We start from the raw sequence: 17,437 nt of genomic DNA, 5'->3' as shown, positions 1-17,437 counted from the left end.
TAATTCTGAGTCAGCCTCAATGATGACATTGTGAATGTTGTACTTGAGTAGTATTTCCAGGCATAATTCTATCGCCATGAGCTCAGCCATATTGTTGGTTGTTGTTCCTAGATAACTGTGGAAGATGACTTGTATGTTTCCTTCCTCATCCCTCAAGACCCATCCATAACTAGCTTCTCCCGGATTCCCTTTTGAAGCCCCGTCTATGTTAAATTTTAAAAATCCATGAGAAGGGGGTTGCCAAGAAGACTTATCTGCTGAGGTATTCTTGTTAATCTGCATAGAACCCTGAGGGGGATGAACCTTGAGCTCTAGCTTCTCCAATATTCTGGCCTCTCTTTGCTCGATGGGGGTTCTAGTAGCTGCACCTCCCAGGATATGAACAGTCTCTTTGAGTTGTTTAAGGATTAGCTTAAGGATGCTGCTCACTGGACTTGCTTTCTCCTTGAAAATCTTGTTGTTGCGCTCCTTCCAGACATTCCAGATTATGAATCCTGGGGTCAACATCCAGGCGGAGTTAATGATCTCATTATCTGAAAAAAATTTCCGCCAATTCTTCAACGTAGTAGTGATGTCATTAACATTTCTGTCTGTCTGCTCGAAGACTTCTCCAACCCAATTCCAAAGTATTGTAGTGAAAGTGCATCTATTCAGTAGATGATTTGTAGTTTCTTCCTGTTGTCTACATAAGTGACATCTTGAGGGGCCAACAAAGCCTCTTTTTCTTAGGTTATCCCATGTCAGAATCTTGCCCTGTTGAACCAGCCACTTGAATAGTTTGACTTTCATCCAATGAGGATTTTCCCAGATTTCTTTTCATGTCTTATCAGTGTTTGGAAGATTAAGCCCTGCATCTATTCTTTTAGCTTCCTTAAGGTTGAAGAGACTTGTCTTGTTCTTTCCCCATCTTAGTTGATCATTCAAGTTTAAGTTGAAGATTTGTCTCTTGTCTAAAAGACCTTGAAGGGCTCTAGCTTGAGTATGCAGCATGCCCATTCCACTGTAATCTGAAAGTTTCCATGTTCTCCATTTCCCATTGTTCCTTGCTTGGTCCCAATAGTCACTTACCCACCTTAGTCCTTTGTTGATGGTATCGGTGTGAATGTTTGCTAATTCTTCACTTCAGAGATTGTCCTCCTGCTGCCAATTATCCTCCCAGAACCAAGCCAGGTTTCCATTTCTGATCTCTTAGAAATTGTGGTTTTGGATTAGGGCCCTGTTCTCCTATGCCCTGTTCCAAATTGCAGAACCTTTTACTTGTCCTGTCCTTCTAATTATATTTTTATCCTACCATTCGCTATCATATTTGTGATTCCAAAGATTTGCCCAGGGGGCTTGTATTTCTTTCAGCCATCTCTACCAGATTTTGGCACTAAGAACTCTGTTAAGAATCACTGGGTCATGAAGACCCAAGCCACCATGGGACTTAGGTTTGCATACTCTATCCCATGCCACAAGGGCACATTTATTCTTTTCTTCACCTTTCCCCAGAGAAAGTCTCTCTGAATGTTTCTTATATTAGTGATTACACTGGCTGGTGCTGGAATGGAAGATAGCATATATATAGGGATACTTTGGAGGACAACCTTAGTGAGAATTAGTCTCTCTGCTAGATTTAGTGCTCTATTTGTCCATTTACTAATATTTTCTTTTAGCTTATTAAGAATAGGCTCCCAGATATCCTTGTGAAGCGGTTTGTCAGTGAGAGGAACTCCCAGGTACTTCACAGGAAGTGACTCCCTTTGAAAGCCCAAAATTCTGGAAAGATTTCTTTGAATTGAAATATCCATATTGAAAAAGAAAATCTTTGATTTAGTGAGACTTACCTCTGTGCCTGCTGCCCTAGAAAACTCACTTAGAATCTATTTGAATGCTTTGACTTCCTTGACAGTGGGTGTGCCTTGAAGCATACTTTCATCCACAAATTGCTGATGTGTCACTATGTCCCCATCTTGAGTGAGTCTCAGACCCTGAATTCTCCCTTCCTCCTTAGAATCTCTGATAGCTCTTCCTAACCCTTCCATCATTAGAATGAAAAGGAAAGGAGAAAGAGGATCTCCTTTCCTGAGACCTCTAGAAGGCTTGAAGGTTCTGGAAGGAGAGCCATTGAGAAGAATTGAACAACTGGCTGTGGTAACTAGCACCATAACTGTTATAGCTCCAAATCTCACTCTTGATGTTTGTGATGCTACACTCATGGCCTAGGGAAACCCCTCCTTCCAAACCTGGTCCAAATACTTAAAAAATAATGTTTTACTCCTTATACGCAACATTGCCCTGAGCTAAACGCGTGTGTACGTGGGTCTGTGTATACCCAACCCGTGTATATGTCTTAAAACACTTAAAAAAATTAAATCTCCTTAATTTCAGGTGGAGATCACGGGTTTTACCTGTTGATTACCTATTAGTGCCTGTGGCCCAATTGTTCCCAACGAATTCCCAACTAAAAAACTACTTTGGGAGAAGTATAAAAAGGCTTCAATGGGAAGACCTAAGGGGGAGAGAAGAGAGAGAAAAATCACTCTGCTGAGATTATCCCTGACCAGGTCTGAAGATCCTTGTGCTTCCAACACTTCCCCCATTACAGGAAACCCTTGTTTCCTTAAGTTATGATGTCTTTCCATTTTTTTGAGATATCTTTGAGTGAGTTATGGAAGGAGCTTGTTGAAGGCTTGAGATTGGACGAATCTGGAGAACGGTTCTGATTGGAGCCTGCGAAATGAAGACTCAAGTGAAATCATTCCTTTCTGTACTTTAGTTATCTATAATAAAAGAAACACTTGTCTTGTTCCTGATATAAATCTTTTTCATGTTTATGATATCTACATTACGATTCACATATGAATGGTTGTTTGAATTGTATAACTAACTACCTTTCAATATGCTATGAAGATGATTTCTTTATGATGCTTGGTCAATATACTGCTGTGCTTTCTTGAATTGATTGTTTTGCAAATTGAAGGATCGAAAGGAACTCCAAGATGGTTTGGACCCTGGCTGGATCTTCCCAAATGAAGGACCCTCAGGTGCACCTCTCTTCATGTAGTTTGTTTATATTAGCATCATGGCTGTGTGGAATGCTTGCTTTTCTTTATAGATAAGCCCCGATCTACTAGGGTATTGACCCAAGACCCTAGGGGAATTTATCCCTCAACAAAATTGGCGACTCCGCTGGGGACAACAGTATTGTTGTTCCTAGTTTAGGTTTATTCAAGCCAATCAGGGCTCAGCTGTTTATTTGCTTTCTATGTCTGTGTAGTCTGTTCCTGTAAGAACTTGAACTATAAGTTTGATCAGTTTCTTCAGACCTTTTTTTGTTTTTTCTTGTGATCTGTTATATACGCTATTTTTCCAGTTTACAGAAGCGTATATATGCAAGTTTCCTTAAGTGAACCCGCATATACGCAGGTTTCCTTGGGCTGAATAGCGTATACACACAGCTGTGCATTAACACAGTCACGTATACCCTAAAATTTTCAATATTTTTCAAATATTTTTGTTTTTGAAGATCTGTCTGCTGGTCTGAGTCTTTCCTGAACAGTTATTTTTCTGTGTCAGTCTTTATTTTTACATCAAGTTCATGATTTCAAACTCTCTCCGGTTGTAGAAAGTATTGGTCTTGTTTTGTTTTGTTTCAAGCATCATCACTTTTTGTTTAAGCACATAAGATTCCTTTCTGGGAATCTTGGCTGTTCTGTTCTTCCAGGGCGGAAAGATTGGTCTAAATCTTTGTGGTAAATCTTGTTTTGGTGATCTTTTTATTTGCATGTCAAAATTGCATCTTTGTGGCCATTTACTTTTCTTGCTTTTTTAAAGTTGTTGTGTGACGATTTTGAGAGTTGTCTTTCTTGATCTTTTGATCGTTGTCACCAAGATTTTTCAGCTACTTTTGATTGTTAAGAGCATCTTGAAACACACTTTTTGTTGAGTTTTCACATGTTTTGTGTTGTAAACTTGCAAAGTGTTTTGTTGCCTATTCTTCAATCATAAAGTTTCAGTCTTAGTTGGAGCACTTTTGAAAAGTCATTTTTGTTTTTGCTTTTGAAGAAAACTTCTTGAAAACTTGGTTTTTTCTTTCTTTGGCCTTGTTTTGATTTAGTTTCCTTTTCGCAAGTGAAAGTGCATTTTTGTTTGTCTTGAAACTTGCTTTTAATGTTTGGACGAAAATGAGCATTAGCAACTTATATTCTATCTAAACATCTTAAGTGGCAAATTACAATTGATAAACAAGTTACTTTCATTCTTTGATTTAGAGTAGCCTTAAGTTTTGCATCAGCATGTACTCATTGCATTAGGATAAATTTGTACATATTTTAGGGCATCTATAGTTTTGTTAATTTATGTGAGTGTGAAGCTTGAGTAAAGGAAAATAAAAGAAGAATTTATTGCTTTCTTAGAAGTTCCTTAGAACCTAGTAGAAATTTCTTTCATCAAATAACAAAATAAGTGCATTTGCATATAGTTTGGTTTTTATTAATTTCTTTTGTGTCAAATCACCACAAGTTTCACTTCCACTTATCCCTTGACTTAAAGAACAACCCATTTAAAAACAAACACTAATTAAAATATACTAGAACTTTTTCATAATTGTCAATTTAGACACACCAACAAGTTTTAGGATATTTTAGGGCCTTGGATTAGGCGAGTGGAGAGAAAACTCTCCAAGGCCATTTAAACTGTCAAACATAGGAGTCTGAATAGTGAGTGAAAATCCAATAGCGTTAGGAAGACCAGGAAAGCTCTAGATCTGGGAGTTAAGCATGAGGGTTTTTGAAGATAAGGAAGAGAGATACCCCCTCTCCTACTTATCGGATCTTACCTCAAGACTGTTCCACCTGGCTTCTAACACGAGTTGGTAACCTTAGTTGCTTCTCCTAGGGATCTACATAGGTGGCTGTGGAGGGGAATCCCGTGGCACCTGAGGTCGACGTTGTATCACTCTCAATGGTACTACTGGAGGGCACCCTTGCAAAGCTTGGGGGCTTGCCCCAACGTAGGTTGTTGTTAGGAGGTCAGTGTAACTTCCTCTGTTACCTTTGCTAGTAGGACTGGACCGTCATTATCCTAGACTATCTTCGGAAGGCCCCTTAATTCACTTTCTTGTATTTTGGTGTCTGGTCCTCATCGCCCGGAGCAGAAATACTTGAAAGTTGTTTGACTAGCTGACATCTTTTAGGGACTTTTTAGTGTGTGCTTTGTGCTCTTAGTTGGCCTAGCTTTCATTTTTTATTGAGTCTTTAATTAGATCTTAATAAAAAATTCAAAGTGGCTGACCGATCGCCTAGACGGTCTCGAAGACTTCGTGGTCTTTCACCACCAAGTTTAGAGCCTTCTCCTAGAAGGTGCAGAGGTAATATTGCCAGTGGGTTTCATCCCGTGGCAGCTGACGCATCGGGGATTGATCCTCCCCTCAGGGGCATTAGTGTTCAACATAGGCTTGGTATTTTTGAAGAACTAGAAAGGAACACTCCAGTTCTTTCTCGAGTTCTCTTTCAATTAGAAGATAACATAGAGGTAGAAGAACTCCCAGAGTCATTAGCGGCTCCGAATTCTCCTCTACCGTCTAACTATCTAGACGTATTACAATACGTTGGGACTCCGACGCATAGACTGTCAAGTCCAGGTCATATTACGCACTTACCATTGATGACCACTATTGGAAGCATGGCTTCTACCACAAGTGCTACAACTATGCAGACTCCAACATCAGTACAAGGGGGAGGAACTATTTCCATCCCCTCTGCATCTCTATTTGGGTCTTTTGCTAGCACATCCTTAGTTGGGTCTATCTCCATTCCTTCTTCGAGTGGAAATTCTCAAGCCAATGCTTTTAGTTCTGGATTCTTCCCGTTTGGCACCCATTCACAGGGTATTCCATCAGTTCCATTCAGTGCCTCCACATCCATGATGGGTGGGTCGGCTTCATTTCAGGGTTTTCCTTTTGGAAGTGGTCATATACCACATTCCAACCCGACAATAGGATCTATGCCTTTTTCTTCTACAGGACAAGGCAACAATCCCTTTCAAGGTTGGACTAACCCTGCGGTTAGTGGCATGGGAACTGGGAATCTGTTTTTCGGCCAACAAGGGAATAGGCTGTACTCCACAGTTAGCTCATTTCAAAGTATTCCTCCCTTAGCTTCTGCTTGGAATCCTTATCAGGGGTTATCGACTCCTTATAATCCTTTAGGAGGGAACTTCGCTGGTTATGGAGGTTTTTCAGCCGGAGTTGGTCAAACTCTGAGTTTTGCTGGATCACAAGGTCTGCCTTTTGGTTTAGCTAGTTCTGATGGTTACTTTGAGTAGCCTGGTGCCTTCCAAATTCCAGGCCAATCTTTTCAGAACTTTGGGAACTCCGCCCAGTCTGGGTGGAATCCCCAAGGTCCTCCTAGGCTTCCTTTTCTGGCAACATTGAACTTGCCAGATCTTACGAAATTAACAAACGATCCAATCAAATACAATCCAGGCTGGCCTTTGGTCCCAACCAAATTCCCTTCGAACATTCCTAAGTTCGAGGGGAATGGCGGTGAAGACTCGGGTGACCATGTAACCACATTCCATTTGTGGTGCTCATCAAACTCCCTTAGCGATGACTCAATTAGGTTGACGCTTTTTTAACGCACCTTGACTGGCAATGCAGCCAAGTGGTATATAGAGTTGCTAGGGGGAAACTTTATATCTTTCACAAATTTGGCCAATATTTTCCTAAATCATTTCCAGTTGCCCGTCCGTTATGATGTCGGAACTGAACTTCTGGCAAATTTTCGTTAGGACATGGCAACTCACATTTCTGATCATATTCAGGAATGGAGACAGAGAAAGAGGCACATTAAAGCCGAAATTCCTTTGGAATATCGTCTCGAATGGTTTTTGAAATCTTTACAACCTGAAATCTCTAAGGGTGTCTCACTGTCTGGAGTCTACTCTGAGGAGCAAGCTATTTTTAGGGCCCAACAGTTAGAATTGATTTACTCTCAGTATGGGATTCTACAAAAATATCTTGTCAGATGCTCCTGGGAGTAAATTTGATATAGCCAAGTCAAAGCCAGGTCCTCATGCGGATGGTATCGTTGGATCCATAAACACAAATGCGGTGAACCTGTTAAGCCAATTGCAGCAATTGTCTTTACAAACTGCTTCTAACAACCAAGTCACATCGTCTAACCCTATGTCTTCTCAACCCTCTTTGGTTAATGCCGCCTAATCTTCCAACCCCAAAGGAAATCAAAATTCCAATGGGAAAAAGAAAGGACGAGGTAAGAAAAAGAGTCAAGATGGGAAGACTGATGCAAATAAACCCAACAATAATGTTGGTGGTGGTGGAAATGGGTCTAAAAAGAAGGTCAAGTTTCCATGCAAGCTATGCAGTGGAGACCATTTAACTCATCTCTGCCCAAATATTCAAGACGCTCAGCGCTTGTTAGGGCAGTAAGGGACTTATAACTCTCAAGTTGTGTTAACCAACCCTTTTCCCCAAGGGCAGCAACTGCTTGCTGGCGCGAATTCAAATCTTGGTACCTCTGTAGGGGGCAACCAGGAAGGGGAGAAATCATCAAATGTTTTGATGATGGGTTCCAACGTCCATGTGGTCACTCGGTCGCGTGATTACAGTGAAGCTGAAACATCCAAGGAAAAAACTGCTCCCAGAAATAACGACCTTCATATTGAGCGACCCCCTGTCGAGACTATACCACGGATACCGAAAGGTTCCACTAAACGCGCGACTATTAATCCTAATGCTAGGGCCACCCAGAATTACTCCATTATCGAGGATCTGGCTCAGATTCCATGCGCTATGTCCACTTTAGAGGTTCTCCAATCGTGTCCAGCTCAATGAAGTGCTTTGCTTTCGGCGATAGGGGCAGTTGATCCAAATAACTCTTTAGTGCTCACTTTTGACATGCTCAATGTCAAAAAGCGACTCCCTCATCACATGGCTTTTCAAATAAAGTCTACATACTGGAAAATTAATATTTTTCGTACCATTATTGATGAAGGAGCTTCCACGTGTGTCATGTCGTTGTCATGCTGGAAGGCCATTGGATCGCCTCTGGTTGTTCCTTCACCTGCCCTTCTGACTGCATTTGATGGGCATTCTCATAGGCCGCATGGGATTGTCCGACCTTTCCCATATGTGTTGGGAGGAAGGTAGTCAATATCGAAGTAGAATTCATTGACACTAACCTAGATTACAATCTCCTCTTAGGAAGGAACTGGGTATACGAAATGGATTGCGTTGTTTCAACTCTATTTCATGTCATTTGCTTTCCTCATGAGGAGAAAATCATTATGGTTGATCAATTGGATTATTCTCTAGTTGATCCTAGGGCAACTTCAGATTCTTGTTACACTAAAAAATGTCACCATGGCTATTTACAGTTAGTATGGCTCTATCAACAGTGATGCTATCCTCTTAGGCAAGTCTTATGCCTCTGCTCTCCATGTCAAACTCCAAAAAGAGAGAAAGTCTTTATAAATGTATTTATCTCTGGGTACGCAGGTTCTCTCAACCTTACCTGCGGGTACGCACCCAATGTTCATAAAAGCTGTGTCTTTGGACGCTCTGTATGTAAAGGGGCAGGTGCGTCCCCCTGTAAAGGTCAAAATGCGCAAGTTTCATCTTTAAAAAGTTACTTGTGGTCATTTCTAGAGCATTCTAGAAGGTTGTTCGACATGTATTGAGTGCCTCCAGATGGTTCATGTACCCCTACCAAAGAGGAACTTATCCCATCAATAAGGGAGCTATCCCATCCAAAGAGGGGATTATCCCATTGATGGTGGACCTGATTAACTTCCTCTTGAGCACTATAAATACAGGCATTGGGCCAGAAGGAGGGAGGTTGGAAGCTAAACATTTCTAAGGGTAGATGCTGCTGGAATTAGGACTCCCATTTAGAAGCTTGTGAGGAGAGATTGCCATCTTTGCTTATTCTATTTGGAAGTGGGTGAGCTTTGTCAAAGTAAAGGAGAACTCTTGATGGACCCTGGGAGGGACTTGCACAACACCAAGGCTCAGGTTGTATTTGTTCCTTTTGTTTCCTATTAATGCAAATGAGTCCATTCTTCTCAATAACTTGTTATTTATGAGTTGTTTCATGTACTCCTTGGTCTATGTGTTAAATATGTTTTATTCTATGAGATTATCAAGTGCTATTTAATCGTTTGATTGTTAGTGGATGCAGGTTTCAAAGTGAAGGAGGAGCTCATCCGGATCAGCGGAGCTGGACTGCTACAACAGCGTTGGACTACAGGTAGGATCTAAACACTTGATTTCTTATATAGTAAATGCATGTTTAGAGAAGGATTGCTCTTATTTGTCTTGTTTGTCACTAGAGAGTCTTAGGCGCCTAGGGAGGTTGGTTGTGTCCGCACTATCGACTCTTTCCGCCTGACAAAATGGCGACTCCGCTGGGGAATCCATTGATGTGAAAGTCTTTTCCTTTGTATGCAACTTTGCTCTGAGAAAAGTCATTTATTTTCTGGTTTTTGGCTCTGTGACTTTGTTTTTGGGTGGGTTAGCTTAGGGTTAGATTCAATTTAGTTTTTCTTGAATTTTCCAGTAGGACGCACCCTCTGAGTATTGCACAGTGCGTCCCTGGACGCACTGTCGCTGTGTGCACAGAGCGGGCCCGCACCTGTCTTAACGGGTTGCCTGCGTCCCCTGCTAAAATTTAAGAAAATTCCATTTTTTGCATTTTTTCTCTTAGATTTTGCTTTTTCTTAGTTTTTACTGCCCAGATCCACTGGTTACCTGCCATAAATCTTCACCTAAGCTTGTTTCATTGGCATTCCTGCTTTAAGCTTTCATCAATTGGGTGTTTTGAGTCTCTTTTTTGAGAAATTCTTGATTTGATTTCCTTTGGTCATTACTTGGAGGTTTGTCTCAGTCTTTTCACAATTTTGCATCTTTTTGCTTTTGTTTTTGCAAAAAAATTTCCCCCTCATTCGCCAGGGGGGGGGCTAAATTGTGTATGAGTGTTAATCGCCTTTGAGTGTTTTTATGTTTTGATCTTTGGAACTCTCACCCAATTTTCTCGACTTGCGCTTGATTGGTTCTTAGATTACATTAGAATCATCTTGTGTTTGAGAATTCTCTTGCATAGATCACATTTGCATAATTAGAATTCTCATTTTCAGAATATGAATGAAAGATGTGCATAGATTACATTTGCATACTTTTCAAGTGAATTGTGCATAGATTACAATTGCATAGTTTACATTCTGGAAAATCAATCGTAGATTTAGATCAGTTTTCTTTGATTTGAATTTACACAAAAATAAAAATAAAAAAATGGTTTGGAATTGATTTGCATTAGTTTTTCTTGATGAAATTAGTGCATTAGAGAATTTGTTATATTTTCTCTTAGTGATCAATTTTTTGCATTGTTGGAAGTGAATGGAAACTCTCTCCTTACTTTAGTTAGGATTCATCGAATTGAAAAGATTACATTATCATATTCGATTGCATTCAGTTGAGTCGGGTCATAACACCATTGGTTTCATATCCATTTACCCATTTGAGTAATAACAGCCTTAATAACACAACGCTTAATTAAAATTCATCTATTAATTTTTACATTTCTAGGGCTCTGAAACACCAATATAGATCAGGCTAGTGTCTTGGAGTAGGAGAGTAATTAACTCTCCAAGACAGCAAAACCAAACAAGTAGCTCATCTTATGGTAGGATAAATCCAACTATTTCATTTGTACTCTGGGAAAGCTCCTCTTAAAGGAGAAGCACGAGCTCGTGTCCGAACCAGTGAGGGGATCAATCCTCCCTCGTTGGGAACGACGCCAGACACGCATGTATTAGAAACGGTAAACCTCGGATTAACCATTGTCGAGGAGCTAGGGGTCACTTGTCGGTAAACCTTGGATTATTGTCAAGGAGCCGGCAAGGGGATTGAGCTTGATACTCTGCCCTTGCGTGCTGTCGGAGTGTAGACTGTTCCCCCAGGTGCATTTGTTGCTGTTGGTAACCTTAGTGACCATTATCTTTAGGGTTCTACCCAAGGTGACGGTGGAGGGAAGATCCCACTGTACCTGGAGCAGACGTCGGCTAGACTCACTTGGATTTTCTGGGGGGTTCACTTCACTCGAGACGGTTAAAAGTGGAGGAACTTGGTCCAGTCTATTCATTAAGCAGGTTGCCGGGGTAACTGTTCCACCCACCACTTCTGTACTGAATTCGGCGATGTTGGGCTTCATCACCAACTAGTGTTTTCGGTCCGGAAGGCTACTGTTTGTGTATGGTTTGACTCCTAGATTTGATAGCACGTGTTAATTTGTTTGTTTTTAGTTTTAGAGGCCATAGGTGTGAATTGTGAATTTTAATTGTTAGGTGTGAATTGTGAATTGTTAATTTTAGTTTTAAGATTGTTAATAAAATTCACTGAAGTTGAATATAATGGCAAATGTTTCGGAATTTATCAACCTAGGAACCCCTCCTAATGAGAATCCTAGTACTTTTCCTTACTTTGGAAATGTTGGTCCTCCTTATATGGCTACTTTGTCATTACCTGGATTTACAATAGGTTTACCGATATGGTTATTTTCAACTTCGTTGGCCCAAAATACTCCAATTGTTCCACCTCAACCGGATGCTTCACCTCAACAGAGTTCACCATCTCAACATCACCAACCTTCTGTTGACCCTTTACCTTCTTCGCCTAATAGAAGCAAGATAAGAAAGAAGTCAACCAACCAATCACGACTGTAAGTGTTAGTGGTGTTGAGGAAAACTCCGACATGCATCGTAAACCCAAATACCCTTGCAGGCTTTGTAAGGGTGACCACTTCCTTGTCAATTGTCCTGGTATTCCAAAGGTCTTGGAAGTATGGTCAGAAAAATCTCATCAACTTTCCGTTGATCCATCAACCAGTGATAGTCAGGTTCCTGGGAAAAAGGGTAAACTTAGGTTTCCTTGTAAGTTATGCAAAGGGAGTCATCAAACTCACGTTTGCCCTCACATGGATGAAGCCTCAACATTGTTGGAAAACCTTACTGTTCCACAACAAGAATTTGCAACTGGTTACCGTAAACTTTCTCCCAACCTACCGTCAACTGACGGAGTGATTGATCTAAATTCAAGTACAGTCAATCACATTCTTCCATTGGAGAGTGAAACTCATGTCACTCAGGTTGATGATCCATTAGTTGATCAAGTGGTCGATTCAATTTCACATTCGATCGATCACACTTTCCCTTTGGAGAGTGAACTTCATACCGCTCAGGTTCTTCTTGTTACATCAGATTCTTATATGCCGGGGGGCATTTCACCTATTTCTACAGAACCCCCTCCAAGCACTGAGGTCTTTTCCTTTGATTGGAATAGACTGACAGAACCTCGTCTTCCTTCCTCCATCCCTTTCCAAATCATTGTCAAGGCTGGTGGTAGGGACACACATCGTACTCAGGTAGATGAAGGTGCTTCTGTCAGTATTTTATCCTCAACTGTTTGGAAAGCTTTGGGTTCCCTCAGCTTGCGCCTATTACGCGGAATCTGAAAGCTTTTAACAGAACCATTAGTGAACCTTTAGGGATCCTTCCTAAGTTTTCTGTTATCTTGGAAGGTAAAACTGTCTGTATTGATCTTATGGTAGTTCGAGGTCCCTTGGATTTCAATTTACTCCTTGGGCGAGACTATGTTTATGCAATGAAAGCTGTCGTATCGACACTCTTTCGTGTGATGTCTTTCCCTCACAATGGCAGTATTGTGACTGTAGACCAGCTTTCATTCCCTAGTCTTGTTTCAACTACCAATAATATGACACCCCTAAATGTTCCTTATTCTAAAGTGGTATCTACCCTGCCACGGGTTAATTATGTGGCAACTGGTCCCATGTTTTCAGTTACCGATGCAAGTGAGCCTCTCACTGTTTGCTCATCTTCCTTTGATTTAGATCCGGTAATTGACATGGAAAACTCTATGGGATTACTTGAACACGATGTTCTTATCCCTTTTGAGTCCCTTGACATGTGTTCCTTCCAGATAACTAATCTTCCTTCTGATGAAGATCTCTTGGAAGCCATGATCAAGGTGTGTCCATTGACATGTCTTTCTTCCAGTTGGAAGCCATGATCAATGTTGTGAGGATAGTTTCTTCTAGTCTCAACCTCGTTAAAAAATGAAACTGGAAGTCATGAGCATAGTTCCTTGTCTTGTGTCAAGCTCATTAAAAAATGAAACAAGGAGTTGTGAGGAAAGTTCCTTTTACTGTGTCAACCTCATTAAAAAATGAATCAGTGTATGAGGACAGTTCTTTTCCTGAGTCAACCTCGTTAAAAAATGAATCAGTGAGTATGAGGACAGTTCTTTTCCTCTCTCAACCTCGTTAAAAAATGAAACTGGATGTAGTGAGGAAAGTTCCTTTTACTGTGTCGACCTCGTTAACAAATGAATCAGTGAGTACGAGGAAAGTTCCTTTTACTGTGTCAACCTCGTTAAAAAATGAATCAGTGAGTACGAGGATAGTTTTTTCCTGTATCAACCTCGTTAAAAAATGAAACAGGCTAGTATGAGGATAGTTCTTTTACTAAGTCAACCTCATTAAAAAATGAATCAGGTAGATTTTAGGATATGTAGGTAGATTGTAGCAAGTAGGGTTTGAGGATAGTTCCTGTTACTGAGTCAACCTCGTTAAAAAATGAATCAGGTTAGAGGATAGTTCCTGTTACTGAGTCAACCTCGTTAAAAAATGAATCAGGTAGGAGGATAGTTCTTTTCTTGTGTCAACCTCCTTAAAAATGAAACAACTCCCTTTTCAAGTTAAATATTGAAAGTAAACCTTCATTCCATCCATCTGGTTGCATGCAATGAAGCCTGGGGGGCATGCACCTCGCTTTGCATCATTATACTGGGGGCATGCGAACTTTTTGAGCATAGTTCCTTGTCTTGTGTCAAGCTCGTTAAAAAATGAAACAAGGATAGGTTAAGTAGGTAGATTGTAGAGAGTAGTCATGAGCATAGTTCCTTGTCTTGTGTCAAGCTCATTAAAAAATGAATCAAGGATTTTTGAGCATAGTTCCTTGTCTTGTGTCAAGCTCGTTAAAAAATGAATCAAGGTTTTTAGAGTAGAGTTTTTTGTTAGGTAGATTGTAGAAAGTAGTTATGAGCATAGTTCCTTATCTTGTGTCAAGCTCGTTTAAAAAATGAAACAAGGGTTTTTGAGGATAGTTCTTTTCCTGTGTCAACCTCACTAAAAAATGAAACAACTCCCACAAGTCTTTCCAAGATCTTGAAAGTAAAGCTTCATTCCATCCACCTCATTGAATGCAATGAAGCTTGGGGGGCATGTACCTCGTTTTGCGTCATTATGCTGGGGGCATGTGAACTTATAACAAGCATAGTTTTTCGTTTCAAGCTTGCGTAAACATGAAACCGAATCCGAGCATAGTTCTTTTCCTGTGTCAAGCTCGTTAAAAAATGAAACAAATCCTCTTTCAGACTTGAGTCGAGAGATTGACTAGATCTCATAAATGTTAAGTTTGATATTTAGGTTAGTTATTTGAGTTTTTGCATAATTTTCTTACAGTTTAGGTCGAGTCTTTCAAATGATCTCGTACTGAACCTTCATTTCATCCAACTGGTTGAATGAAATGAAGCTGGGGGGGCATGCGCTCTAGCAGTTACGCTTAGGGGGCATCAAGCACAGTTTTCTCTCTGTTTCAAGCTTGTGTAAAAATGAAACTACTTTGAAGCATAGTTTTTGTCTGTTTCAAGCTTTTGTAAAAATGAAACCTATCTCGAGTCAATTTCAGTTATTTTCAAGACTCGTTAAACTCATGAAAATCTTGAGATTATTTTGCTATCTTTCATTCTCGTAAAACAAATGAAAATTCCGAGTTCTTTCCGTCTTTTCCTGCTCGTAAATTAAATTGAAAGTCGGCCATATGAGTACATTTTTATCATTTTTTCGAACTCATTAAAACTTACGAAAAAGTGAAAACCATGAGTACATTTTTACCATTTTTTCGAACTCGTTAAAACTTACGAAAAAGTGAAACCTCAGAGTCATCTTTTAAGCTCTTTTCTGACTCCTAAAACATGAAAAGATTGTCAAGCGTTTATTTTACACTCGTTAAAACGGAATTAAAAGACGGTCCCCTTATGGCTCTTTTCTGACCGTAAAAACAGAAAAAAGGTTGCCGGGTTTTTGTCGTTTCAAACTCGATACTGGAAATAAAACGACGTGTCCTTGATCGCTTTTTACTTTTCAGGTCAGTGGCACTAATTATGAAAGTACTCCTTGGTCGCAAGATCAAGTGGTTCCCCCAGGTATTATTTTATACTTTTTCGGGCTTGAGGGACACAAATCTACGAAAAAGTTCAACTTGGAGTCTTCTTAAGTTTTCCAGACTCTCTAAAATTGAAAAACGCCAAGTTTCTCCTATATTGGGCTCGTTAAACATTTCACAGTAAAGGACCTGTTCAATTACAAACAGGAACGAACCACTCCTTCCTAGGGTTCGAATCAAAACTAGGTTGGACTCATCCGAAGGATGAGCTTATAATCAAGCATATGTTATCCTCCTCAAGCTTGTTAAAAATAAAGAGGTACTTGCCAGAAATGGTGGGGGAAAAGAGAGAAGAATGAGCTTATTTGTTATCTTTTGTCTCAGAAGAAACTTTATTACCACTCTTGGACACGACACTTTTCATTCACCTGGGTTGGGAAATCCTTTACCTCACAGTTGATCAAACCACATTGAAAGTCTTCAGCCGGGTTCCGGGGATTAACTTTGAGTTGTTTATCACCAAGCCATCTGTTGTGTCGTTATGTGTTCAAGAGGTCTGCAAGCAAAACTTTCATCTGCAAAATACTTGTCATCCATTTGACCATCCCTGAGTCAGTCCTTACAACAACATTTCTTCAACTTGAACAATGATTTCGTGTTGTGGGCTTGCCTGCAACGGGTCGCTTTCTATCGACATCAGCACATTATCTAGAGAGGACTTAGAAATCGTCAGTACCTTGAAGTTTGCATGCATCAATGGCAGGTTTCTCGCCTTTGACGTCAGTTTACATCATTGACTTTCGATCGAAGGATTCCGTGAAATGTTCGACATCAACTCATTCATTCACATCTCACGGATTGTACTGGGTACTTTGAGAACCATTGACATTACTGGTGGTCTCTCTCACACTTGTTAACAGTTTACATCATCGACTGGTAATCAAGTGGTTTCTACCATGTTCGACATCAACCCATTTAATCGCATGGCTAGAATCGTACCAATTCGGGAAGCAGAAATGAAGACCCTGGATCTAGTTTCCACCATCCAGACTGCGAGGAGTTTTGTATTCATTATCTAAGTAGACTAATCATAAACAGATGGCTGCGCCCATACTGTGTCTACAAAAGTCTATGATTATGATGTACTGCAAGATCATTCCTGTATCAGAGTAGTTAGTCTGTTAGTTAAAGTTTTGATCTGAGTATGGGAATGCCTACCTCAGTGATGATATAATCTTATACATGTATTTTGTGTTGAAAATTGCAGGTTCTGACCAGGCTCTCCACGAGATAATCCTTGAAATGATAAAGCGCTTCACCCTTCCTAGATAATAAAAAACCTTAATCTGTTACAGGCTTCGCACTTTAGGGGGCAATCTGTTACACTAAAAAATGTCACCATGGCTATTTACAGTTAGTATGGCTCTATCAACAGTCATGCTATCCTCTTAGGCAAGTCTTATGCCTCTGCTCTCCATGTCAAACTCCAAAAAGAGAGAAAGTCTTTATAAATGTATTTATCTCTGGGTACGCAGGTTCTCTCAACCTTACCTGCGGGTACGCACCCAATGTTCATAAAAGCTGCGTCTTTGGACGCTCTGTATGTAAAGGGGCAGGTGCGTCCCCCTGTAAAGGTCAAAATGCGCAAGGTTCATCTTTAAAAAGTTACTTGTGGTCATTTCTAGAGCATTCTAGAAGGTTGTTCGACGTGTATTGAGCGCCTCCAGATGGTTCATGTACCCCTACCAAAGAGGAACTTATCCCATCAATAAGGGAGCTATCCCATCCAAAGAGGGGATTATCCCATTGATGGTGGACCTGATTAACTTCCTCTTGAGCACTATAAATACAGGCATTGGGCCAGAAGGAGGGAGGTTGGAAGCTAAACATTTCTAAGGGTAGATGCTACTGGAATTAGGACTCCCATTTAGAAGCTTGTGAGGAGAGATTGCCATCTTTGCTTATTCTATTTGGAAGTGGGTGAGCTTTGTCAAAGTAAAGGAGAACTCTTGATGGACCCTGGGAGGGACTTGCACAACACCAAGGCTCAGGTTGTATTTGTTCCTTTTGTTTCCTATTAATGCAAATGAGTCCATTCTTCTCAATAACTTGTTATTTATGAGTTGTTTCATGTACTCCTTGGTCTATGTGTTAAATATGTTTTATTCTATGAGATTATCAAGTGCTATTTAATCGT

Source organism: Pinus tabuliformis, chromosome X (assembly GCF_031772625.1).
Source record: "Pinus tabuliformis cultivar Carrire ecotype Pingquan chromosome X, CPIR1, whole genome shotgun sequence".
Lineage (NCBI taxonomy): Eukaryota > Viridiplantae > Streptophyta > Pinopsida > Pinales > Pinaceae > Pinus > Pinus tabuliformis.
Note: the sequence above shows the minus strand (reverse complement) of the source record.